Source organism: Alosa alosa, chromosome 23 (assembly GCF_017589495.1).
Source record: "Alosa alosa isolate M-15738 ecotype Scorff River chromosome 23, AALO_Geno_1.1, whole genome shotgun sequence".
Lineage (NCBI taxonomy): Eukaryota > Metazoa > Chordata > Actinopteri > Clupeiformes > Clupeidae > Alosa > Alosa alosa.
Window position 1 is genome coordinate 17,943,225 of NC_063211.1, and position 26,569 is coordinate 17,969,793.

A 26,569-nucleotide genomic window follows, 5' to 3' on the forward strand; every position below is an offset into this window, starting at 1 on the left:
CGTGAGAGCCCAACCAGCGTTTGTTTGCCGGCTGGTAAAACGTGTGTATGTTGTTGTCATGGCTGAAGAGGCAACGAAACCGAAGAAGGCAAAGGTTTTGTCGGAGGAGCCTAGGAGGAGAAAAAGGGAGAGTGACAAAAATCAAAGGCCGGACGAGGATCAATATTGGTCCAGCTTTCGCTCGCTGGTGTGAGCTAAAGGAGGAGGAGGGGTGCCCGACCGATGCTGACTTGGCCGTCATGCTGTTTTTTTAGGACAAAAAAAAGTCAGAAGTAAGCCTATGTCTAAACAGTGTGTACAAGTTTGGTAGGGGCTACATTCTTGCAAGTAAATGATTAGATCTACAAAATCATCTTTTAGGCTAACTAGCCTAATGACTGCAGGCTGATAGTCATGTTTGTTTATTTATTTTTCTGGTGAAAGTGTCTTGCCTCAGGCTATAATGCAAATCGATTTTTCAACTTTGCAGATTCATCTATGGTAGCCAGTGTTGGGAGTAATGCATTAAAAAAGTAATGCATTGCTTTTTGCTGTAATGCAGTAATGTAAGGCATTACCAATGCAATTTCAGTAATATTTTACTCGGTACAATTCTCAGTAACTGAAGTTACTTTGCTTTTTAATCCAAAATTGAGAAATGCTCAATTGGCACCAGAGAAGATTATCCAAGAATTAAAAAAAAGTAATCTATGCTGGTCCTGGAATTTGATTGCCTTGTTTAGATGACTGTAGAAAGGGAATTTGAGCTATCTCTGCCATTCATCCAACAGATCTAACATGGTTAGGCTATACTCATTTCAAGCAGTGAGAATAACTAAAATGTTGCTTTTACAGACAAAGATCGTAGCCATTATTCTCAAACTATTTGCATTAAGTCTACACCACTGTAAGTGGAAGGAAAGGCAACCAGCAATGATGAGAACCATTTAAAGTCAACATACAATTTCGCTATGGCTATATTTTACTATATTAAGTTGTGAGTGACCTTTGGCCTTTGGGGCCTACATTGTCCCATGAGCCATAACTGCAACCATTATATTGTTCTCAGTGGCGCAAAAAGTGGGCATGCGTTATATGCGGCGCATAGGGGCGCATCACCGTGGGGGTGCCAAAGCGATGGTAAAAAAAAAATAAGCTAATAATAATAGTATATTTGGTATATTCTATATGTAGCTACTGTTGTAGGTTTCTAAATAATTTCTGCATTTCCTCAATGTTAAATAACATTTTAGAGGACTAACAGGCAAGAGTAGGCGCCCTATCTCATAAGATTCCATCATAGAATTTTGACATAGAAAAGGAGTGGGGCTGTGAGCTTGGTGAGCAGGTAGCCTACGAGTATTGAGTTTTCTTCTATTGAAAAAGATGGATAACGCGTAAAAGCTGTCGGGGGCTAAAAATAGAAAAAGAAAGGGAAAATGAGATGGCATGTCAGGATGGGATGCGACAGTAGTTAAATAAGTGGATGGTGAAAAGCAACAGGTAGGATTTAAAGTGTGACGTCTGTGCTTGGAGGCACATGTTTCATGTTCATGTTATTCATGTTACCAGACTAACTAGCGTTTACTAAGCATATGCCGATTGAAATATAACCTATTCCATTAAGATAGCTAGGTGGCTACCATGCTCATACTGAACATTTAATGGCAAACTGCAAACAGAAATGTCACGCTAGCAACAACTCATTACATGTTTCCATTTCCTAACAATCCTAATATTAATAGCTTAAAGGGACACCAGGCAACGTTTTCGTGTTAATTACTCATCTTTGTAAGTCGGTATGTGGTTAAATGACTCAGTACAGGGCGAATGAAGACTCTCTCGCCCGCCCCTACTGCCTGTAGGAAGAATATCCCACTTGCAAGTTCAGTGTATCGCACCCACCGAATCGGGCAGGATCAGTTTACATCCTGCATCCACAGCACAGAGGCAGGTTAACGAAACGCTAGCGATTGTTGCAAACGTGTGTATAATGGCAGAGCCGGCGAAGAAGCAGCGAAAACCCTTGACGGAAGATGCAAAGAAAAGGAAAAGAGCTTCAGAACGAGCGAGGGGGAGTTTCGTAGAGAAAAAGCATCAGGCTTGCCTGGTGTCCCTTTAATATTGTGCTGTCAATGTGGCAAACAAAGGCTAGAGTTGGATCAGCCTTATCAGCAACAGCTGGTAAAAGGACGTTATGAGAACCGTTTTTGGTGAAAGTAATGTAAACGTAGTGTAATGTCTTACAATTCAAAGACAGTAATATTGTAATGTAACAAATTACTTTGAGATGACAGTAACAAGTAATAAATAATGCATTACGCTTTTGAAGTAACTTGCCCAACACTGATGGTAGCTTGATATTATAATATTGATAATATATGGCTATTACCTACCGCACAAACATTGAATTGAATAACATATCCATTCTGTAAAACAGTAGCCAATAGGTGGTAGGTGGTTACACTTTACTTGACAGTATCGACATAAGAATTTGAATTTCCCCTGGGGATCAATAAAATATCTATCTATCTTTCTACCTATCTATCTATCTATCTATCTATCTATCTAAGAGTGACATGACACTGTCATGAACGCCTCATAAACGTATGTCATAACCTTCTGTTATTAAGTTTTATTTTCATATGACATGCTGAAATATATGCCACTGTACCTGGGATGAAGACACACGCAATGCAGGCAGACTGGCCAAGACGTGAGAACTCCTTCTGCAGGTTTCGGGGTTATTGGCTTGTCAACAAATGCACATGTATCCCCTGGTGTAACCATGACAGATTTTGCGACAGTAGTAGAAGACAATACAGTTTCCCAACTGTAGGGGCACCCCGAGAGCAAAACTTACATGGTGTTACTTTAATCATAAAAAAGAATGAAGAAAAGAAATGCATTCCCATAGCCCGCCCTTGTGTATTAACCTGATAGCTGAATAAATTTAGCAAAATCAATGTATAAACCTCTCGGTTGATAGTTTGAAAATTACGGAGAAATACATTTACACAAAGACACACATTTAACACTTCACCAGTGTTGAGAGGCTAAGTATCGCTTAAAGGGGAATTCTCACATTTTTCAATGTTCGATGTATTTAATTACTGCCAGTAGGGGAAACAAGTTAATCCGTTCAGTAACAAACTAGCTATTAATACTAGGTAGCTACTAGCTGCTAATACCGACAATACTTTCCTTAGGAAGCAGCTGGCTAGCATCAAATTAATTAGCTTTTTTTGACACTGGCCAGTGATAGCAATATTTTTTACGGTTAAAATTAATAATAATTTAATTTCTAGACTAGTTTCCGTTATCCATGTGGCCCTTCTTGGTTTAAAACAAAGACACCCTCCCCTCCCCCAATGAAATGCTAATGTGGTGGTTCAAGGCCTATCAGGTACACAGGACAAAGGATGTTACCTTGATATAATGTATCCATGTGTCATGAAATGTAAATGTATTCATGTCTGGTATCATTGTGATAGTCTCAGTACAAGGATTGTAATGATTTGATTGTGAGAATGTTTGGAACATTCTATAAGTGATATTTCTGATATATAAGATATCTCTCTTCATGCTATTTAGATAGGTGTGAAGTGGGTGTGAGTAGGTGTGTCTGATACGAAGTGGAGAACCAACCAAGTGGGCTTGATTTGGTGCCAAAATTCTCTTTTGTTTAACCCTTTCAAAAGTAACTAAACTGCAATGTTTGTCAGATTTAGACTTGGACTTAGACTAGAAGGATGTAGAACTGAAGAGAGAGGTTGGCTACTTTTTGTTTGTACCCTCTCTGCTTGTAACAGAATAAACTTGATTCCTGAGTTTTTCCTGAAGTTTGCCAGTCTAAGATTAATATTAAGTAATTATTCACCACAATTACTTTCACAAGGCATGCTATTACATGTTATGACAGATGTCAGCCAACATGGACAGGATCCCAATGGATATACACATGTGCCTGTGCAACCCAATGTAAAGCAACTGTAATAATAAAACTGCAATAACTGTTTGATGTTAGCCGAGTTCATTGTAGGCCCTTAGCCATTGCTGGTATGGCAGGCTACCTGGCTCAAGACTGAACAGGATTTCCATTGTTTTTATTCCTTATCAAAAGGAATTCCCTAATGAAAGTAATTAAGGATAGGGCTTGGGCTGAAAATTGTTAACTTATATTGAGTACTAACCTTTTCCTTGGAGTGTTTGAGAGTTTTACCTCATGGCTTGCACTGAACAAAAACATTGACATTGTGAGGCTACAGTAAATATGTGTAGGCCCACTTCCCCCATATCATCTCTTCAGTGCTGTTTGGCCTCTGCAGTCCAACACATCTGGTCAGCCTCTGTTTAGGTCCTGTACACCACAGACATTCTCTCCGTTTTTTTTTTTTTAAAACCACAACACAAGCCTACAGGCTCTTTTAGACCCAGAGTGCAATTTTGGTCACATCCTGTAGCCTTAGCGGCACCCTTTTAGCACGTGACAGTATCACTGAATTCCTTCTCATCGCTCAGTGAAAAAAAGATGCTGTGACACGCCTGAGAGGAGAGGTGAAGATGTCTTTCATGTTTACAGTTATCGCAGTTGACATTAATATCCCCTCGTATATTCACCTGGCGGACTTCATGAAGGGTTTCCAGTTTCCACTGACAGCTCAGGCTTTGTGCACACACACACATACACAAACACACACACACACCTACTGTAGCTAACATCATTGAAATGATGCTCACCAATATCGTGCGCCATGAGGGTGCAGCAGATCAATACCCCAGATGGTTGCTGTTTTCATGAAGGAGAAAAGGGGGTAAAATGAGTCTTTTCGTTGCCTGACACATGGCTTTCAAAGCCTCAAAAAGGTATGCTTTATTATATGTTGTTTAAATAGGCTTGGTGTAGTTAGGGGATTGGCCCGGGACTCTGAGCGCTTTGAAATATTTCTGCTTGAGCTGAGGCTTGGCTGGAAGACAATGGCAGTCAATACTGAGTGACTTGAAAAAAAAAAAAAAAAAGACAGAGAGAGAGAGAGCCAGCATGCTGCCTGAGGAACCATTATGGGCAAAATTGGAGCACAATGGAGGGTTGTGGTGGGGGCACGGGTCCAAGTTGTCAGAGGCGAACCGAACCATCTTGATTAAAGCAGTACGGCAGGATCAAGACTTCCTCAAACGTAGAACAGTCAGCCCTTTTACAAGATCACTTCATCTGTGGGCTCAAGTTCTTTCCCCATAAGAAGGGAGGAATCCCACTCCACTTTGTTGTGGGGTGTGGATATATTGTGTATTTCTAAAGCTGTGCACTGCATGATATTATCGGTTCAATGTATGTTAGATACTCAGCTTACTATATTCCTTGGCTGGAGATACAGCACTGTATGTCTATGTGATTATCAAATTGCCTGCCATGTTGCCTGAGAGTGTTTCAAGTTGGTGGCCTTTTGCAAATAGGTCTAAGTTCTTGTAGGAAAGCAAGGAGTAAAAATACAGATCCCATGAAAAAGAGTTTGCTGAATGAGTAAACAGCAAAACAAGGCAGAGATAAAATGGTAAATCAAGGTATGTTTTCTTTTAAGTATTAAAATGATTTAGAATATAAACAAACCAATCGTTAATTGCTTTCAAATAGAAATTCAGGAAGTCAACATCATTTTATGCTATATTCCCCCTTAGTGATATTGTTGCTTGATAATTATGCATAAACAGAATCATATTCACGGCTGAGATTGACATCCACTTTGGGGTATGCCATTCATTGATTCCACTGACCTTCCACTAGTGTCACCATCTTTATGAAAAGGTCAACTTCACGCTGTTTTAACAAGCCAACTGTGTTGTTGTTTTTTTAAAACATTTTTTTAAAAACTGATATTTATTTTCTAATCAAGCATAAGTTTTAATTGAAACAAATATGACACAGTGGTATAAAATAAATACAAAGGACTATAGAGAGTGAGAACAGAGAGAGAGAGAGAGAGAGTGAGTTGGGTTTCACAAGAATTACATATGCACAAAGAATATGTCAAACTGACACCCACCAGGAGTCACCACCATGCAGGTGAAAGTCGACAGATGTGTGATGCCACTGAGATCATCGCCAACAAATGAGCTTAACGAGCCTAGATAAAGTTCCATGGGCTCAGCAGCCACAGATACTAATTGATACCAGACTAGCATCAGTTGCAGGTGGAAATGTAATTACGGGAAGTTTATTAATGAGAATGCATTAATCAGCTCGGATGACTGAAGCTTGGGGAGTATTTAAACCTTAATGTTTCTTAATGCTCATGTAGTAACAAGAGCAGAGAGAAGCTGAGGGTAAGCATCATCCTCATCATCCTCATCACCACATTATTATTATTATTATTATTATTATTATTATTATTATTATTATTATTATTATTGTTGTTGTTGTTGTTGTTGATATTGCTGTTGATATTGCTGTTATCATTATTAACATAACTTTGTTTTAATGACTCGATCATAGAAGCTTACTAGAAAGTGTGCTCCTTACTTAAGACCTAATTTAACTTGGGGAAAAAATACATGCTAAGAGAGAAGCATCCTCCCAATCGGAGGTAAGAGGCAATTAGAATGCTGATTAATGTCAACCACCGCTAACACACGACTTTATAAACTTGAAAGACCTGCGGGGTAAGGCCAGAGTTATTCTGAAGCCCTTCGACCTCATGCTTATTATTTCTGCTTAATGGCAATGAACATTTCCCTATTACCCTGCTGATGGTGGGGTGTAATCCAGGATAGACTCTGTCCAGAGCAACTGATAATAGCCTAGCATCTATTCTATATACAGCTGAAGCGCTTCTACTGTACGGCAGTGTGTGATTTCTGGTTAACCAATGTTAAGACAACACAAGCTGCACAGGGCCACACTATTAACACACAACCTTATGAGAGCTGGAAGAGGAAATTTGTGTTGTTGGCAGCCTAAGGACTTTGAACCTCAGAATGCAAATGGGAGAATGCTACGGGTGGGGGGGGGGGGCATGTAGCAATCACCTTACCGGCATACAGGGGGAACGCAATGTACATACTTACACACATACACGCACGCACAATCTTACACAAAAAAAGAGAAATAAATATTTTATCACCCCACACACATGCACACATGTATGCGTGCACACACATACATACACACACAGACACACACACAAACAGACACACACACACACACACACACACACGTGCACACAGATGCATGTACTGTACACACACACACACATGCACACATGTATGCGTGCACACACATACAGAAACACACATACAGACACACACACACACACACACAGATACATGTACACAAACACACATACACACACAGATAGCCAGTAGTGGCCTTAGAGCGTTCAGTTTGATCAGATAACAGATTGATATCCCAAATCCAAGCTGACATGCATTGCTTAAGATGCCAATGCTAATTAATTAGCATCTCATTTTGACCAGAGAACAACAGGATATAGGAGTTGGTGCTCAATGCCATTGACCCTGGGGCCTTTCTTTATTAGGGTCAGGGATGCCGTGGTCCTGCGCTGAGGGCCGGTTAGTAAATTGAGGGGGGCACATTGACACTCAAATTTTCATGGAACATCTCTGTCACTGTTCCCACTGCCTCTGGGTACCACAAATGTTCAGAGCTGCACCGTAGCCATGCATGGACATGCAAAGGTTAGTGAGGTTAGTGATACTGCGTGTGTGTGTGACTGTGTGTGTGTGTGTGTGTTGTTTGACCATATCTTTGACAAATTTGTCTAAGCTTCATATGTTATGTGAGGTGAAAAATATGGTCTTTGATATATTTACTGTGCCAGATAATTTTCCAATCAAGGATATAACTGGTCCATATTTACAATACCAGATCCTGGGCAGAAAACCTTTAATTCAGCAATCAAATGTATTATCAGTCCATTCACCTACACATCTCATTAACCAACAGCAGCTGATGATATTCACTGATTACATCTTCTTCTAATTGTAATTATGTGATGCTTTGTCCATTTATATCCTAAAGGACAGAGGTACCCAGGACGTCTTGTAGAGGTGATTTATATTACGTTCTAACTATTATATTTTAAAATTAAGCAAAAATACAAGTGGGAGCATAACCGTGGGATAAGCAGAATCACAGAGAATATTTCAATTATGATTTCCAACAACTGATTTGCATAAACACAAGTAATCGTTATCATCGTATCATCAATCGTAATCATTATGTAAAACAATAGTACCTCTGATTGCCCAGGTCGATAAAGGTGCTATGCATTTTTTTGTAGTTTAAGGCTACGTTTACACATGGCCGGCTATTTTCATAAATGGACATTTCACCCTCTCCATTTTCAAAAATAACATTGTGCACACCTGTTAGTTTTCAGAAAAGTTTTTGTTTACACTAAACCGTGTATACATGCCGTCAAGAGCATGCCAAACCTGTAGGTGGCAGTGTAACGAGAAGCTCAACTTTTTGAACAAAATGTAAACATAGGTCACATTTTTGGCGCAGGTGCAAGTTCTGGTGGATACTGTGACGTTGGGAACGAACAAAGGGAAATGTCTCATAACCACGTACGTGTAAACGGGGTCTAAAACATTCAACAATTACCTAGAAATAGCATCAGAATGGGAAGGAACAACTGTTTTCAAACAACACCTGTGATAGCCTACTCAGTGTTGTCCAGACTGAAGTTAGCATGCAAACCAGCTTGGGCTCTCTTGTAATACCATGTTGTGTTTTACAACAAGTGTTTTGCTGAATCAAACACAATGCCAGACAGTGGAGGAGTGCTGTGAGGTGTCTGTGTTCAACACAACTGGAATCCTGAAGAATTCCACTTCCCTTCTTTTAATGTATCGTTCGTTGCCTTACGGATCTGCAGATTATTCTGTACATTATATCTCTCAGCTGCACCAAAGATATACATGTACATGTAAATGACCATTTACATTGAACTCTGTATGTCCAGTGTGCATAGCAGATATTCATGTCCGATCATATGAAAGTACTTTGTGTTGTCTGTTCCAAATCCATAGTGGCCATGGTGATACATGGACACCCATGTGACTGGCATCTTTGAATGGGTATTAACTTCTAACAGCGTCTCTCAATCAGAGGCAAAACACAATCAGCCATTGGGAACACCAATAACAACAGCACCTGAAGATAACAAATCAGTCAATAATGTGCAAATGCCTCGTATGGTTTATTCATCAGGAATGTCTTACAAGCCCAGCTGCCGTGCCTTTCTCTTCACCTAAGTTGAGAGTCTGAATTCATCAAATCAAACTGTTTGTATTGGCTCGGCTCTCACAGGGTAATCATGGAGGAATCAAGGCTAAACACAACAAACTCTACGATCAAAAGCCTGCTTGGAAGCTGCTATAAGCCTACTATACCTGGTATGTTGGCTTTTTTTCCCCTCCTCTAGGGTCACAGTACCACTGTGCGGAATTACAGGGAGTCGAGGAAAAGCTCAAGGAAGTGCCACTCCCACAAAGCACCCACAAGACCAAAATAAATAGAATGCTGGTATGTGAAGGTACAGTTAAAAAAAAAAGAGAAAAGTCTGGTTTCCTTGACCACATCATCACAATACGTAGCGTTTAGAGCAAGCTGCTTATTGAAGCCAGGCTGTCGGCGGCAGGGGGAGGCTTTACCGCCTACACCAAATCAAGAGAGCCAAGCCACAACAAAGCACAACGTCCACTAGACTTCGGGCTCAAGTGACCAAACAATGGAAACCAGGCTATAAAGTACAGCACCTTTGATATGTATATGTATTTGTTCAAGTTTTCTTCTGGCCGTAGACAGACGTCCAAACAGAACTACACCTGCATTCCTGCATCTTATGGCTCTGTGTTTTCAGATGCCACAGTGTATGACTATTTGGGGATGTGATCAAATGCATGTCAACTATGATTTAGTCTCCCATATTTTATACGAATGCACACACACACACACACACACACACACACACACACACACACACACTCACACAAACAGTCAAAAGCTCACACACACAGATGCAGTGTACCCATATGCAGTTACCACCACATGCTTCTCCTGTGCCCATTTCTTGGCAAACTCGTTTGTTTTTCTGAGCATGTAAAGATGTACCCTGACACACACACACACACACACACACACACACACACACACACACACACACACACCGTCCTATCACCCACCGCAGCTGTCTCTGGCCCTCATTTGGCCCAGGTCTGTTGTAGTGTCAGCTGTTGTCTGAGATATGTGCGTGTGTCTGTGTGTGTGTGTCACAGACGAGAGCTGTGCATCTTTATGTTTGTGTGTGTGTGTGTTAATCAGAGACAAGAGGTGAGCATGAGTGTGTGTGTGTGTGTGTGTGTGTGTGTGTGTGTGTGTGTGTGTGTCACAGACGAGAGCTGTGCATCTTTATGTTTGTGTGTGTGTGTGTTAATCAGAGACAAGAGGTGAGCATGAGTGTGTGTGTGTGTGTGTGTGTGTGTGTGTGTGTGTGTGTGTGTGTGTGTGTGTGTGTGTGAGTCACAGGCGAGCCACTGGAGGCAGAGGAGTGCAGGCTCTGTGCAGATTTGAATGGGATTGGGATTACCATCTCTCACAGGTTCACTGTATTAACTGGGCTTCCAGCTGGACCAGGACATGGCTGGAGCACACACAAGTCCATCCCCCAGCCTTCAAACACAACCACACACACACACACACACACACACACACACACACACACACACACACACACACACACACACACACACACACACACACACAAACACAGAGAGAGAGAGACTGAGACTGAACACAAATTCTTCAACAATAGTTCATCCACCATCCACACTCCTCCACTGCTACCCCACATGCACTGGGTCTGTATGGGGAATTCCATTTGGATTTTTGTTGTTTTTGTTGGCCTATGCAACAAACTTTGATCCATTAAAATACAATGTTCAAGTTAAGCCTAATACAGACAGCTATCAAATCAGAATCACACTTTCTCTGGTTAAGAACAAAGAACTCCATTTCATCACATTCAGTTTAAAATAGCTTGTTGCTTTTCAGCAGTTTCTATGTTTCAGTGAATTTCCAAAGTTAATTTATCCTGCACATGTTTAGCACACATGCATTGTGTAATAGATTGTTAATTCTAATTCTGATTCACATACTGTACCATGTTCACCCTGCATAATTGTAAACAGTTCATCACACTTCTGAACAAGCGACACTGTGACATCACTTTAGGCTGGGAGGACCAGTCCTTGGCTGTGATTGGCAGACGGGAGACTTGGTTTCTATGACGTTTAAGCCACTCACGCCACCACTTCACATGCAGGCTGTTCAGAGACTGTCCGGCCTATTTGCCTCTGGTTTTGCTTAAAGAGCTGCAGCGCCACCACTGTAGCCATTTCAAAAGACTGATTTCAAAACGATGGGAGCAGTTCAACAATGTTTTTTGGGAATCACACCCCCTGGAAGGCTGGGGACAAGCTCTGGGAACCGTCTACGTCCGAGGGATACAGTAATTGTCCACAATGAATTAGTCCTTCCGGTCTCTTTCCCTCACCCCATATCCCTTCTCCCGGTGTCCCCCAGTGCAGTTTGGGGGGCGGGAGATGTGTGTGTGTGTGTGTGTGTGTGTGTGTGTGTGTGTGTGTGTGTGTGAGGCGTCCCAGGCCAGGTCTCGGGAGACGACTGCAGCCCTCTAATCCCCCTCATCATCTGAACACGTGCCCTCCAGAGGAGTGGCTGCCTCCACCACCACCACTGCCACTGCCAGACTCAGGAGAGGAGAGGAGAGGAGAGGAGGGGGGGGGAGGAGAGGAGGGGGGGCAAGGAGAGGAGGAGAGGAGGGCGGGGGATGAGGAGAGGGAGGGGCAAGGAGAGGAGGAGAGGGGGGCAAGGAGAGGAGGAGAGGAGGGGGCAGGAGGAGAGGAGGGTGGGGGGGTGAGGAGAGGGAGGGGCAAGGAGAGGAGGAGAGGAGGGGCAAGGAGAGGAGGAGAGGAGGGGCAAGGAGAGGAGAGGGTGGAAGAAGTAGAAGGGGAAAAATCCCATTCACAGATGATCCTAATTTGGTGCGGTTTGGAGTGTAATTTAGATCAAACGTAGCCATGTAAATGAGTCAGGGATCCGTAATTAGGTACCTCTGAAGAGCAAGAGAGGGAGAGAGAGAGAAAGATAGAAACAGAGAGACAGAGGAAAGGAGAGAAAAAGAAGAGAGAAAATGTTGGATATGGTATGGGTGGTATGGCTATGATGATTGTAATGATTGTGATCCCCCTCTCAGGATTCAACACAGTTTATCCACCTCTTATTAGAGTTTATCCGCCTCTCAAAAGAGTTTATTCACCAACTGCAACTTTTAACATTCACAAGTCACACTGCATTATCCACATTCACAATATGTACAATCATATTACCCTCCACCATCATCAAACATGTTCTGAATGCTTTTTTAAAAATCCGATAACGTATGGCACAGTCCATCTTGTATCGTGATCACAGAATTCATAGTTCATCCACCTCTTCTTTTACCACTACACCTCTGTACACAGGCAGTGTTAAAAACAAAAATAGGTCATTCCATTGTGACATAGCTGTTTTCGATGCCAATGCCATACTCTTATCAAGACCTGGGTGTGTGCCAGTATATGCAATATTTACCCAGAAGCCCATGCCCCCCCCACACACACACAACCCCCACCCCACCCCACCCTGCACACACAAACCCCTCCAAACAGGCTGTTTGTGTACACAGATTAGCAGGCGAGGTATGCATGTGATGGACCACATACACATATGACACTAAACAACACAACACAAAGACAGGGGAGATAGTGGCTGTGTGTGTGTGTGTGTGTGTGTGTGTGTGTGTGTGTGTGTGTGTGTGTGTGTGTGTGTGTGTGTTAGAGAGAGAGAGAGAGAGAGCAAGGGGGGGAGGAGCAGAACAACAACATCCAGAGTTCACAATCTAACTAATGGACCAACTGGCATGTGCAGAGACCCAAACAGACCGGGGGCTTGGGGGGTCCCTTAATGCCCGGCCCGGTGTCGCCATCCGCCCGGAGGACTGCCCTCGAAAAGTAGGCATCAGGGGGCAGCCGCACCACCTGTGCAGAAGGTAAATGCAACATGGTGGCCTGGAAAATCTCCCCGGGGGAATGAGGTTAGCCACATGGCCCGGCAAACCTGCCAGCAAGGCCCCAACAGGCGGGCAATAAGCGGTCAGCATTACACTGACCCAGCCTGCGTGGAGATTAACACAGTGTGTGTGTAGGCAACTCTTGCTTCTATAACAACAGCATCAGATGTTATGTTGTGCCACACACAGGGAAAATGGCAGTTAGGGTAGTCTCTAAAATGTATTGATGTATCGATTTGAGTATATCAACAAATGAAGAGTTCAGATGCAAAAGCCTCTGAATGCCATCTCCATCAAAAATGAGAAAACGATGGTGAGTGAATCCTCTCCACACATAGTATACATTAATCAAATAATTTAGCTTCTAAACCCGCTAAATACTGTACCACTCTCTTCCTGGTCTGAAATATTGATTTGTAGGCAAAAAAAACATACAGGAGCGAAAAAATGCTCATTAAAAGAAAAGTGGTTAGAGGGATTTAGAGGCTTTTGCATTTGAACTCTGCAAATGAAATGGATTTGGTCCATGTAAAGTTACTATCACAGTTTAACCATAAAATGCTTAGGTTTTCAAAATGGTGTTGGAGAGGTACTAACCCTAGTATGACTGGCTGTGAGGTCCATAGATGTTTGATTAAACAATAGAATAAAGGTGAAATGTTCAGGAAAGGATAAGTACAATTCTCACAGTAATTGACAAGGGGACTGCTAACTTTAGACGTATCTTGTCACAATCAGTGGGCTCAAAAGAACTTTTTCAGTACTTCTCACATAAATTTATTTTTCAATTAACATGACTTTCCTTTCAAACTGTCAAAACCTAAAGCTGCATTGAGCCACTTGGAAAGGCCAGCCATAAAGCACTATTGATTATAATGAGATGAAAATAAGGATCTCTCCTGGGACTTATAATAACCTGTCACACACTCCCACTCTCCAACCAGACATACGGCTGCTGACACATCCAGGGGAGAGCACAGCAAGTGTGTGTCTCAGACCTCCGAGCTTCCTCTGACACACACACACACGTACACACACACACATGTACACACACCTCCGAGCTTCCTCTGACACACACACACACACACACACATGTATACACACACTCACACACACACCTCCGAGCTTCTTCTGACACACACACACACACACACACGTGTACACACACACACACACACGTACCGACACGTACACACACACACACACACATGCAGCTCTCTCTCTCACACACACACACACACACACAAAGAGAGAGAGGGGAATCTGAACAGGCTACAGGTATATTGTAATGCTCTAATGAGATGTCATGAAGGAGCTTCCATAACCTTGATGCCCCTTGGGTGGCGGAGCCAAGAGGTGGGGGATAATGATGGGGGTGGCGGGATGACTGGATGGCTGGCTTCTCCTTCTATTTACCTTGAGAGTCATATCACACATCCCTGGGTAATACAACACAGGCCTACAGCGGCTGTGAATGCACTCCATGCATCACCAACTCACAAGGAATACGCTATAGCCCCGTATCTCCATTCAAAATCAATCAGAGCACATTAAAATGGTTTTCTGGATTCTCAGTCATGGATTGGAACATGTTAATACATTTTTGTCGGGATTGAAATAAGTAATAAAAAAAAGAGAGGGGGGTGGGGGCCGTTTAAAGAAAATGCATCATCTCGTTGAGAATTTGGCAGCATTTTGGAGTAATTTCTTCATTGTAAATTTCGTATTAAATGGAATAATAATTGGCACCGTGTGTTTGTTGTTATGAGATGGCCTCACAATTTAACGTTTCAATGGAGGATGTGAGAATTGCTGAAACGGCTCCGCCAGAGAAAGAGAGAGAGAGAGAGAGAGAGAGAGAGAGAGAGAGAGAGAGAAGAAAAGCAGTGGATAGAAAATGACTGAATTATGGAAAGTAAAGCACAATAGCTGAAGAGAAAGGCAATGGTGAAATAATATACAGATTATAATGAGAGGAAAGCTGATCATTTTGGAGTCTCCCAGTGTTGAACGGGGAGCCTCGGGGCTCAACCGACAGGGCCAAATGACTCCCTAGTAATATGGAAGAGAAAAAGATCAGGTCTGTCCATTAAAACCGATTACATTACATTACAACTCATTTTCCAAAGCGACATCATTAAGGCTGGCTTTTTAAAGGTATCGCACACCTGAGATAAGTTCCTTCGGGTTTCAGAGCGGATTTACCTTTGACGGGAGCACAGTACATTGATACTGTATGCATTTCATTTCCATAATCATTCCCTTTTGCATATTAAGTCTTTTCTGTGTTCTGCCATGTTAAGGCCTTGATTTACCAAGGTTTGCTCACGCTACCTAATATCTTTGAAGAAATACCCAAGATGATCCTCTAATAGGGACTAATGAGGATAGTGTTTGTCAAATCTGCAAACTGGTAGGTCTTGTCCTTTTTGTAACATGATTGATTAATTATTAATTCATTTTAATGTTACCAGTGACATACTGTATTTGTAGCTAAAATCATTTTAAGGTTGTTGAACACAAAGAGGAAATAAAAAATAAAAAACTCCATCGCACCATCGTAGTCCTTCTACCCTCATTTTAGACTAGAGTGTGTGATCCATAGCAAATGACCAAGTCAAACGGGTCCCGTTGTTTCTCTTCAGAAAATGGCTGCTTAGCTCAGATGGTAAGTGGTGTGTGTGTGTGTGTGTGTGTGTGTGTGTGTGTGTTTTGGCCCCACCTCCGCAGACTTGTCTTGGGGCCGAGGTTGGTGGCAGCCCTCTGCCTACGCTGCTGTGCTGTGACAGGGGCCCCAGGGGCCTTAACTATCACAAGCACACTCCCTCAAGGGCCACACAAGGCTCTCAAAGGAAAGACTTCCAAAAAGCTCACCCACCTACACACACACACACACTCTCTCTGTCTTGCACACACACACACACACACATACACACACACCTCATAACCCCCCGCCCCCTTGTCTTTTCTCTCTGTTCATTCTGAGAGGGTGCATCTTGGCAGAGGGAAAGGCATAAGGCCAGTCAAGCAGCACCTCAAAGCCCTCCGCGCACACACACACACACACACACACACACACACACACACACACACACACAAACACACATACACACACATACACACATAGAGCTGCCTGATCCCGTCCTGCGGGCACACACACTACCCTGGCAGAGACAGGAGGGCTGCCTTGTCACCCCTGGCCATGGGCATGCCAGGTGAGCCCTTGTACATCAGACCACACACTTCACCCACACACATCAAAGGATTTGTAGACATCCAGCAGAGAAGCTACATGCCCAAGACAGGATAAGGACATTACTGCTATACAGCGAAATAATGAGAAAATACACATGCATTTGATTCTGCATCGTGCATGAGTTCATTTAAAGGGAATTGCAAATGTTATGGGTTTAAAGGAGAAATCCGGCCGATTTTTATATAGATCTTGATCGTTAGACGTCGCCAAATACTCTCGATAGGAAAAATAACGACCAAAATCGGTGCTACCGAACTGGAGTAACACCTGCAGCTAATGGCAAGTACTCCCATTGAGCTACAATGCTAGGTCTGGGGGCATCATCTAAACATGCCTTTTTTGCCTCTTAACAGACTCAAAATGGCATTAAAAGGTCTGTATAATATGAACAGAGTCCTTACTGTATGTGACAAAACAATGTTTTTTCTACTCATTTGCTGTGAAGAAACTGTTTGAATTTAAAGTTTGTACTGACACATACCTCAGTTTCCATCAATCGCTTCCAGGAAAGCCAATAGTCAGGTAGAACCCCAGGATAGGTGTGACATAAGGTACTAATGCAATTTATTTCCATAAATTGATAGTTTAGGGGGTGTAGACTCAGAATCTGACGGGTGCCGCTCCGGCACCCTTGAGCATTTTTTGTAATGACCACTCCCCCTTTTTTTGACCATAAAAAATAACTAGATGCACATTACTGTATAAACCCATCATGTATGGTATCAAATGAAAGCTCTTCTCAAACAGAAATCAATTATGTCAATAACAAGCTAAAAATGACCACGCCCCCTTTTTTGACCATAAAAAATAACTAGATGCACATTACTGTATAAACCCATCATGTATGGTATCAAATGAAAGCTCTTTGTGCTTCACCTCTTTGTGTTCACTAATTCATAAGATGAAGACAATGCAGAACCAAATTCCTTGTATATACAAATATACTTGAGCTATAAACGATTTACATAAATTATATTTGTTGTTGTAATTCCAAATGATGCGTCGTTCCTTTACTGGAATATGGAATATGGAAGAAATCATTTTCTTGATTCTGTCCTCTCCTGTAATCAACTTTACGGTTTACTCTTGTAATTGGGGGCAAATTCAAGGACTGTTATAGTTATGTAATGTGCTGATTAACTGGCAGAGTACCTCATAACTCGAACTAGTTTGTATCAATCCTGGACTGTGGTGTCTGTTTTTTGATCCCGGAGGGAAATTTGGTCTCTGCATTTATCCCAATCCGTGAATTAGTGAAACACAGACAGCACACAGTGTACACACAGTGAGGTGAAGCACACACTAAACCATTTTTTAGTCCCAGTCCAGCCCTGCCTACAGGCATGCTCAAACATGTCAAAAGACAACCCTTAACGTTCGTTTTCAAAACTGTGCAACTCACCGAGTGGTTAGTGGTGTTTGTTGATGTTCCAAAACAAGTAGCGTAGCGAAATACAGTTTATGTTGTGTTTTAATTGGCATTTATATAAGTATAAGTATATATACTCTTTTGATCCCGTGAAGGAAATTTGGTCTCTGCATTTATCCCAATCCTTGAATTAGTGAAACACACTCAGCACACAGTGAGGTGAAGCACACACTAATCCCGGCGCAGTGAGCTGCCTGCAACAACAGCGGCGCTCGGGGAGCAGTGAGGGGTTAGGTACCTTGCTCAAGGGCACTTCAGCCGTGCCTACTGGTCGGGGTTCGAACCGGCAACCCTCTGTCCAAAGCGCTAACCAGTAGGCCACGGCTGCCCCATTTTGCAACATCCCATTGATTTCTGTTGGAAGACTCATTGCACATTGATATTACTGCACCACCGTCTATGCTTCAGGCTCAAATATTTATACCGGTTGTGAGGTGTCTGAAAAAATAGTTCCACAATAGCAAATAAGACGGCTGGAAATCATACATTGCGCTGATATATTTGATTTTAATAATCAAGGAACACCACTAACCACTCTGTTGAGTTGCTAGGTGAGTTTTGAAAACGAACGTTAAGGGTTGTTTTAGGAAATGTTTGAGCATGCCTGCAGGCAGCCACTCTGACTAGTCAAAGGCGAATCAAAACGAGTCAGAAAAGTCGAGACAGGACCAATCGTCAAATTTTCGGTGTCCACCACTGTAGTTCATCCAAAACAAACCAGAAAAGGGACTCAAAGTGAATTTTCCTTTAATGATATTTTGAGTCTGTTAAGAGGCAAAAAAAGGCATGTTTAGATGATGCCCCCAGACCTAGCATTGCAGCTCAATGGGAGTACTGGCCATTAGCTGCAGCTACTCCTGTTCATTAGTACCGTTATTTTTCCTATCAACAGTACTCGGTGACATGTAGTGATTAAGATCCATGTAAAAATCCGCCATATTTCTCCTTCTAGTGCCGAATGACTATCAAATTCATGTCATTTGTTATTGTAAAATATGTTTAAAAAATGGACTCCAGTCGTTTGTATAATCTGTTCTTTTTTTATATCTGGGCATGTGGTTATTGTATTTGTGACACTGGCTCCGAGGTTGCTGTGAATATTGGCCCGTGCACAAGTGTTTTGATATTGAACTGTTATTTAAAAAGTTATATTCCTGACTTTCAAAGAGCTGCAAATAGAAGCAGGAACAAAGACGCCGAGATTTCAGAAACAGCCTGTTCAAAGACTTGAGCTAATTAGTTTTCTCATAATCTGCAGATGTGGCGATAAAAAATGTATACAAATACTCTCCAGCAGCAGAGAGCCGGCTGGGTGACACCCTATTAAACAGTGATGCATGGGCGTTGTTAAAAGAACCCTTTCTAAGTATTTCTAGTTGAAAGGTCACAACCAGTGAAAAAAAAATGACATTGGCAGAAAATGGGAGAGGAGGGACTTTTTTTTGGAGTCGCGGGTGTGGGAATACTGCTGCTAAATATTACTGAAAGTTACAATGTGGCCTAGGTCTACAGTTGCAACAGAAGAGAAGAACAACCATTACACTCTAACTGTCGGTCTAACCATTCAGTAAAAATAAGGACAACATGATAAAGATGCTAACATTATATGAACTTGTGGTGTGGTGATTAGAAATCAGAGAAAATCTGAAATGTCTGAATATCAATTAACAGCATTTTTAAGGAGCAACCTGAGCTACAGTGAACATGTATACATAATACATGTGAGTATATTATTCTGAATTTGTGAGTATGACATTGTGTGGCTACAGAGTAAGGTGCCAATGCCATTCCTGGGAAATGCAACATTATGCACATTATCCCTCAGGAAGGCTCATGCATGTCTGTGGAGTCATTTCCTTTGGATAAAATATCAGATAAAAAGAACAAATGATGGATGTGAATCGAACCAGATGAGCTATGTGTTCAGCTGCCTGTAGTGCAAATAAAATATATCTTCTTAAATAAGGTATGTCAAAGTCATCATTTCTGAGCTGTCAAATCTGCAACACAAAATACAGTTATATATATATATATATATATATATATATATATATATAATAGAGTTCTGTTGCCATTTTGCAGCAGCCATATCAAAATAAAGGAGGTTCCCATCATATTTTAACCTGAACTGGCCACTTACGAGATAAATCACGACTTGGGGGAGTGTGCACAGAGAGATATTAACCTCACCCATAAAACCACATGTCCTGCAGTAGTAGCTTCACATGCGGCCTCTTTTATTTAAGGGCTGGAGTCTGTTACCGTGACAGTCATGAGCGAAGCCTCTCTGCCTGCCCTGACATTACAGCAGGGAGCGAGTGAGAGTGAGTGGGCGTCAGCAACAGTTATCTCCAGGGAGGGAACTAATCTTGATGGTTTTTTAGAAGTAGTTACCTGCGCCTTGCCCACATTTATCAACATCACTTTAGTGCGGCGAGACCTGCACGACTAACAGTTTCCTATCTGGAAAGGGCATCATTAGGAATTATTGTTTGCAGCTAGGTAGAAAATTGTACTTTGTTGCGCGCTCTCTTCGCAATAAATCAAGCAGTCACGTATCAGCTCTCTCTCTCTCGCCCACTCAAAGCTGCTGAGTGTGGGGCTTTTCTCCGGCGCCAGCGTTTGTCCACAGTTCATTTCCTGTGTTGCCTGCCCGCCGTGCTGAGGAGAGGCTGATAGGCCGGTCCAGACAATGCACACGTGTGTACAATGCACGCACTGGTTGGTAAAGAACAAAGCACAAAGACACACAGATGCACATGCTCAAACAAAGACACAAACACACATAGTTGCTATATCACTCCTAACTGCTGACACATGGATGGACACACACACACACACACACACGAACACACACACATATACAGAGAGAGAGAGAGAGAGAGAGAGAATTTCAATCCACCTTGCATACAACATGCATAACACAAGCACAAACCCCCTATAAGTTGCCTCTGTGTTTCCCTCACATGCTATATTGACTTAGACCATCGCGTACAACAATTCAGCTGTGCTCCGCTCAGCCAAGGAATCCATTGTGGAGGCCAAGACAAACGAGCGGGACCAAAACATAGTAGTGTATTTGTCGACACTATCAGATGGGGGATAACATTATTCCCTCCTATCTGCAGGTCCGGAGAATGAGGGGTGAAGCCGCGGCCCCTTTATCCCACTGCCCAATCTGGGCTTCTTCAAAAGTAATCCCGGGTGTGTGTCTGCCGGGAGATAAGGTGCCGCACTCGCTCAGCCCGTGCCAAGGGAGAGTCCTCCCACCCTCCCTCTCACCTCCCTCTCTGTCTGGGGCGAGCGATCGGGGTTGGGGGGACCCTGTGGGGACCTCGCCAGCGTCCAGGGCGTTGGGTAATAGAGACAATCATTAGTCTGGCCTCCAGTAGAATGGGGTTCCGTCGCCACGGACATCCAGAACGCGCTCCCCTCTCTCCCCAACTCCATGGGCCTCAGATGAGGTCACGCTCACTTTATAGAGGTGCAGTGGGGTGAGGAGATGAAGAGAGAGAACGTGCGCTTATGTGTGTGTGTTGTTGTGTGTGTGTGTGTATGTCTGTGTGTGCGTGTGAGAGAGAGAGAGAGCACGTGTATAAGAGATAGGGTGTGTGTGTATTTGTGTGCCTATGAGAGATCGTGGGTGTGTATATGTTTGTATATGTATGTATATGTGTGTTTGTATGAAAGTGTGTGTGTGTGTTTGTGCATGTATGTGTGTGTGTGTGTGTGTATGTATGTATGTGTGTGTGTGTGTGTGTGTGTGTGTGTGTTTGTGTGTGTGCATGCATACGTGTGTAAGAGTAAAGTGAGATGAAAAGACCATAATTCATCTGATTCATAGAAATCCCAGATATACATATCAGCTATAAGATACTATACTTTGATCAATATATCCAATATAAACCGGATTACGAGACACAATGGTCTTAAAATATGACATAAATATGACCATAAATATAACCATAAATAATGCTGCCCATTGATTTGAGCATTACAGTGAGATATTTATGACAATGTTATGAAATGCATATGAAGGCTTATAAACCTCTTATACAAAATAGCTGCCCCCATAGAGACACTCTTTCCTTTTGGTCATGCAGAGCCTCCACCAGGAAAATGTGTGCCATATTCACCACACACACACACACACACACACACACACACACACCCTGTTCCCCACTCCATCACACGTGCATATGCCGTGTCTGTTTCTGCCCTGAGTGCAGTCATTCCATCACGGTATTATTGTGATCAGAGCCTCTGTTCCTATTAGGGACATTAATATTAATGTGTTGGAGGTAATCCAGACGAGCACAGCTCTCAGCCAACTTCATCTCAGCATGAATGAACACCTAGCTGTAGGTGACTGCCGCTTTTGATTATCCACTGATTAAGGCAGCTCTCCTTTACAAAAAAAAGTGAGCTAAAAAAAAAGCAAAAAAAAAAAAAAAAAAAAAACTCATATAAGCATACTGAACCTACACCAGTGAATACTGTGTGTATCATGATGTGAGCTTAATTTTAGGTCTCTGATGACTTGTTACCGATCTGGCATTAAAAAGAGAGAGAGAGAGAGAGAGAGAGAGAGAGAAACCTTGATAGGATTAAACAGTGAGCCAATGAACAGATGCAATGTGCCACCGTTTCTCACAGCTGTACACACCTGCCTCAGTGCTGGGTGGTTATGTGCAGTCGGCAGTTTCTTTTAAAATGATCCGGATTGACCGGGTCCGTGATGGATTGGACACACAGGCTAAAAGGTGAGTGGGTATCAGGGGACCTGGTGTCCATTAACTCGCCGAGGCATTTGTAGCATTGTTTACTGCCGAATCAGCTCCTTGTTGTGATGGGCCGCACACACTCACACTCACTCACGGCTATTATTTTCTCTGATGGCTCGTCCTTTCTCCTGCTCAAAAAAAGAAGGGAAAAAAAGGATAGAAAGAGGAATGTGAAAAAACGAGTGAAAAAAAATAAAGGCTCTACTCATGACTGTGTTAAATGACAGCCCACCTCCCCTTACCTCGGCTATGAATGTAAAGGCCTTAGTCCTGCTGGGGCCATCTATAACGCACGACCAAAACCCATTACGCTGTCCATGCTGCCCATGCATTTGCGTCCACTTAAACACAGGGCCATGTTTTCCTGTTTCATTTGTTTGATGTTTTTCAAGGCAGGGCAGGGTGTGGGGCAAGACTTTCAACAGTGTTGAGCCACATATCATGCAGTGACCGAGGATCCTGCTGATTTCATAAAAGGCTATATCTAAGGAGAATTAGCGCAACTCGGCACATAATGGACAATAATTACAGGAACACCATTGGGTCATGTTGTAACGGCAGACTCAATCATTTACCATCAACCCCTCCTTTCTCCCTCTCTCCCTCCCTCTCTCTTTCTCTCTCCCCCCCCCCTCTCTGACACACACACAGACACACACACTGCTAGCAGAGAATCAAATGGTTTATGGTAAAGAAAACAAGTGTGAGAGGCGTCAAGGAGTGCCAGCGACTGAGAGAGGCGTCTAGCCGAGGCTAAACCGAGCCTCATCTATCTTGCTTGAGGGGGTGGAGGGTGACCTTTGACCTTTGGGAAAACGGCAGCATCCATCACTATGTGTAAGGTAATATGGTTAACTACCTACTTCCTTTGGCAGGGCTGCCCTGAGACGACGTGGAGATGCCTCTTTTTTTTTACCAGGTACAATAAAGGGGAAAGAGGGGGGCTGTCTGGCAACATTTCACACTGGGATCTAATCATTACATAGTGTACAGACTGTCGGAGTGAAAAATTAACAAAGTCCATCACACCAGAATGCTCGTTCCAGCACAGCAATATAAAATAGCTTAATAGCTTAAACACAGCCATATTCTGTTTGCTGTAACACCCCTGAAAATCATTGTGATAGTGATGTTTCACAAAAACGATAATTAAGCATTTATTACTCACTACACCAATAACATCGACTGAATGTCATCCAAATAAAAAGAAATAAAGAGAGAGAGAAAAATCAGAGTGGCTGGACGCGTATCAGTGCTGTTGCTGCTGCGCTGGTTCGGTGCCCGGAGAATCAATGATCTGGAGTGCGAGTGGCTTAGCGTCTGACAGTGCTGATAATCCACCTTGCGCCACGACGCGACTACATCACTGGGCCGTTTTGATGAGGCGGGAGCGAGACGCGCTACACTTACTGTGCATGTGACCCTGTTATTAGTCATCAGGAATGCTTGAGAGAGAAGACTTGGCCTTGAGATTATTGAGAAAGGGAGAATGGGGCTTTCAGTCTTACTTACCCCTAAAGTCCCATCATTAAGGTACAGGGTCAAGTGTACTCATTTTGTCGGAACTGTCCGTTTTTTTTTTGACTTGGTGGTAGTTGAGCTTGTTACTTGGTGTTTTAAGCCCCCAACGTTGTCTTCCAGGCAGCGCTGCATGGAAGGCACTAGGGTTAGGCAAGGGTTAGGGTTAGAGTTAAGTTTAGGGTTAGGTGCCTTGAAGTCGATGGTCGCAGCTCTACCTTGAAATTGACGGTGGGGGCTTAAAACACCATTGAGTGTTGAGCTTTGGGAGTTCTCCAGTAACACTTTTGTATTATCGAATGTAACTATGCCGTTGAGGAGACAGTTTTGTTATGAAGCAGAGGAGCTGGTCAATTCCTTACTATTGCTCTGAGTCTACAAAATTGCACAGATTCCAGAATGGAATACTGTAACATTTGGTGCCATCCGAACATGAGGGGCAGTGTGAGTGTGTATGTCTGTGTTATGTGCATGAGTGTGAGGATGTGTGTGTGTGTGTGTTTGTGTGTGACATAAAGTGAAATAGCACGGGACAGCACACTTGTTTGGGGAGTGTCTTTACACACACATTCCGCCATGTCTGGATGTGTAATGGACTAATTCGGCTCTGCAGGGCGGCTCATGCCCAGGCAGGGGCGAGTCCAGCCACCGCGCTGCGTCTGCTCTCTGTAGCTGCTCCGTCCCGCTGGGGGCAGTTGGGTGTGGGCAGATGGGAAACAGACATGGAGGGGTGTACGTGTGTGTGGGAGGGCGGGGGTCCACCGTGTGTGTGTGTGTGTGTTGTGGTGGTGGGGTGGGGGTTGGGTGGTGGGGGGGTTGGATGGGGCAGAGAGTGGTGGAGGAAAAGCAGGGTATCAGGGATGGGGGGGGGGTGCTGCCTCTGCCCAGTCGTGCGTTAACATGCCATCCAGAGAGCCCCCTTTCACACACTGCCCACACTTCATTAGGATGCCAGGATAATGGCCAACTAGCACTCCCAGCGACACCCCATTTCCTGCGCACCGAGCTCTCCAACCGCGACAGATGTCGACAATACCACTCCACCGCTACCTCAGCCGCTACCGCCGCCCCAGCCTGCCTGCCTGCCCGCTTGGCCTGTCCAAGCCTGGGCTTTCTCACCGATGGTCGGTCTGGAGCCGCTACAACACCCCCCTATCCAGACACACCATCATCGCCAGCCATTAGTAACGTAGCACTTCGTTTTTTTTCCCTCTTGATCCCGTCCTCATTACTTACTTGGTATCTTGTTATTCAACCTCTTTTTCTTCGTGGAGAGATTGACAGAAGGGAGTGGTTGAGTCGTCGGAGCTAGAGGGGGATTAAGAATCTCGGAGCGCCGAGTGGGTTATCCATCCATCCCCTCTTTCCAATTTCTTAACGAATGAACAAGTCTGCCGACGGACCTCGAGCAGATGTTCGCCTGCTATTCAGCAGCTGCGGATGGGACACAGGTTGCAGGTGGGGGGGGGTGTCTTAGTGGCCCGCGGTTGCCATCTCCGTGGAGTATTGCACCGCCATAGCCGTAAGGTTCCTGATAAATGTCCAGCTTTCTCGCAGGCATTGGGTCAAACCGACGCTGAGTTCAATGCGCTTGTGATCGAGAGGGGATTGAGAATTTAATGCCTCTGCTTTCATTCAAGTCACTTGTGTTTACCTTTGGCCCATGGGTGGGAGCACCTCAAACGAGCCAGTTTTCAAACCATCAAGTGCTCATGAGAGCCTGTGGCTGATGGACAAATAGGAACCCAATCCTCCTTTGACGTCGTCTTCAAACCTCCGCTCCAAGAGGGGGTAAAAAAGTGCCCATTTCTGAACCCTCTGCACTACTCGATACTTAAGATGCGAGGGACAATTTAATCCTTCATTTGAATATGCATCCTGACCTCCTGCGCATCCAGTTTTTGAACCCCTACCAGATTTCTGGCCGAGAGGAAATTGTTGTACATTTCCTGACAAATTGAGTTAAACGGACATTAAGTGGGCTTTAAGAAAACAAATGGCGGTCTTTATCACAGGTGGACACTGATGGCTTAATGGGCCTTGCACTGATCGTATCATGGCTAATGGCTTGACAGGATGCATTAAGGTTTTTGTCTAAAGAACTGGCAGGGCTGGCCGCGCTAGCCAGCGTCGACCTGTCAAGAGCTGCGTGTCGCCTTTGTGCTGGGAAGCAGATGTTTGTATGTATACGCCGAACTGGCAGCTGAACAGGGCGCAGATGCCTGTACCGGTGCCAAGGTTGCAAATGGTACAGCCGGAACATGCTCTGTTTGTGTGTTTGTGTGTGTGTGTGTGTGTGTGTGTTTGAGAGAGAGAGAGAGAGAGAGATGCCCTTGTGCCATAGGTGATCCCCAGTGGACCAAATCAGAGCATAAACTCATTTATTTATTCATTTATCTGTTTTCTTATTTATTAATTAATTTAGTTAGTTAGTTAGTTATTTACTGGATTA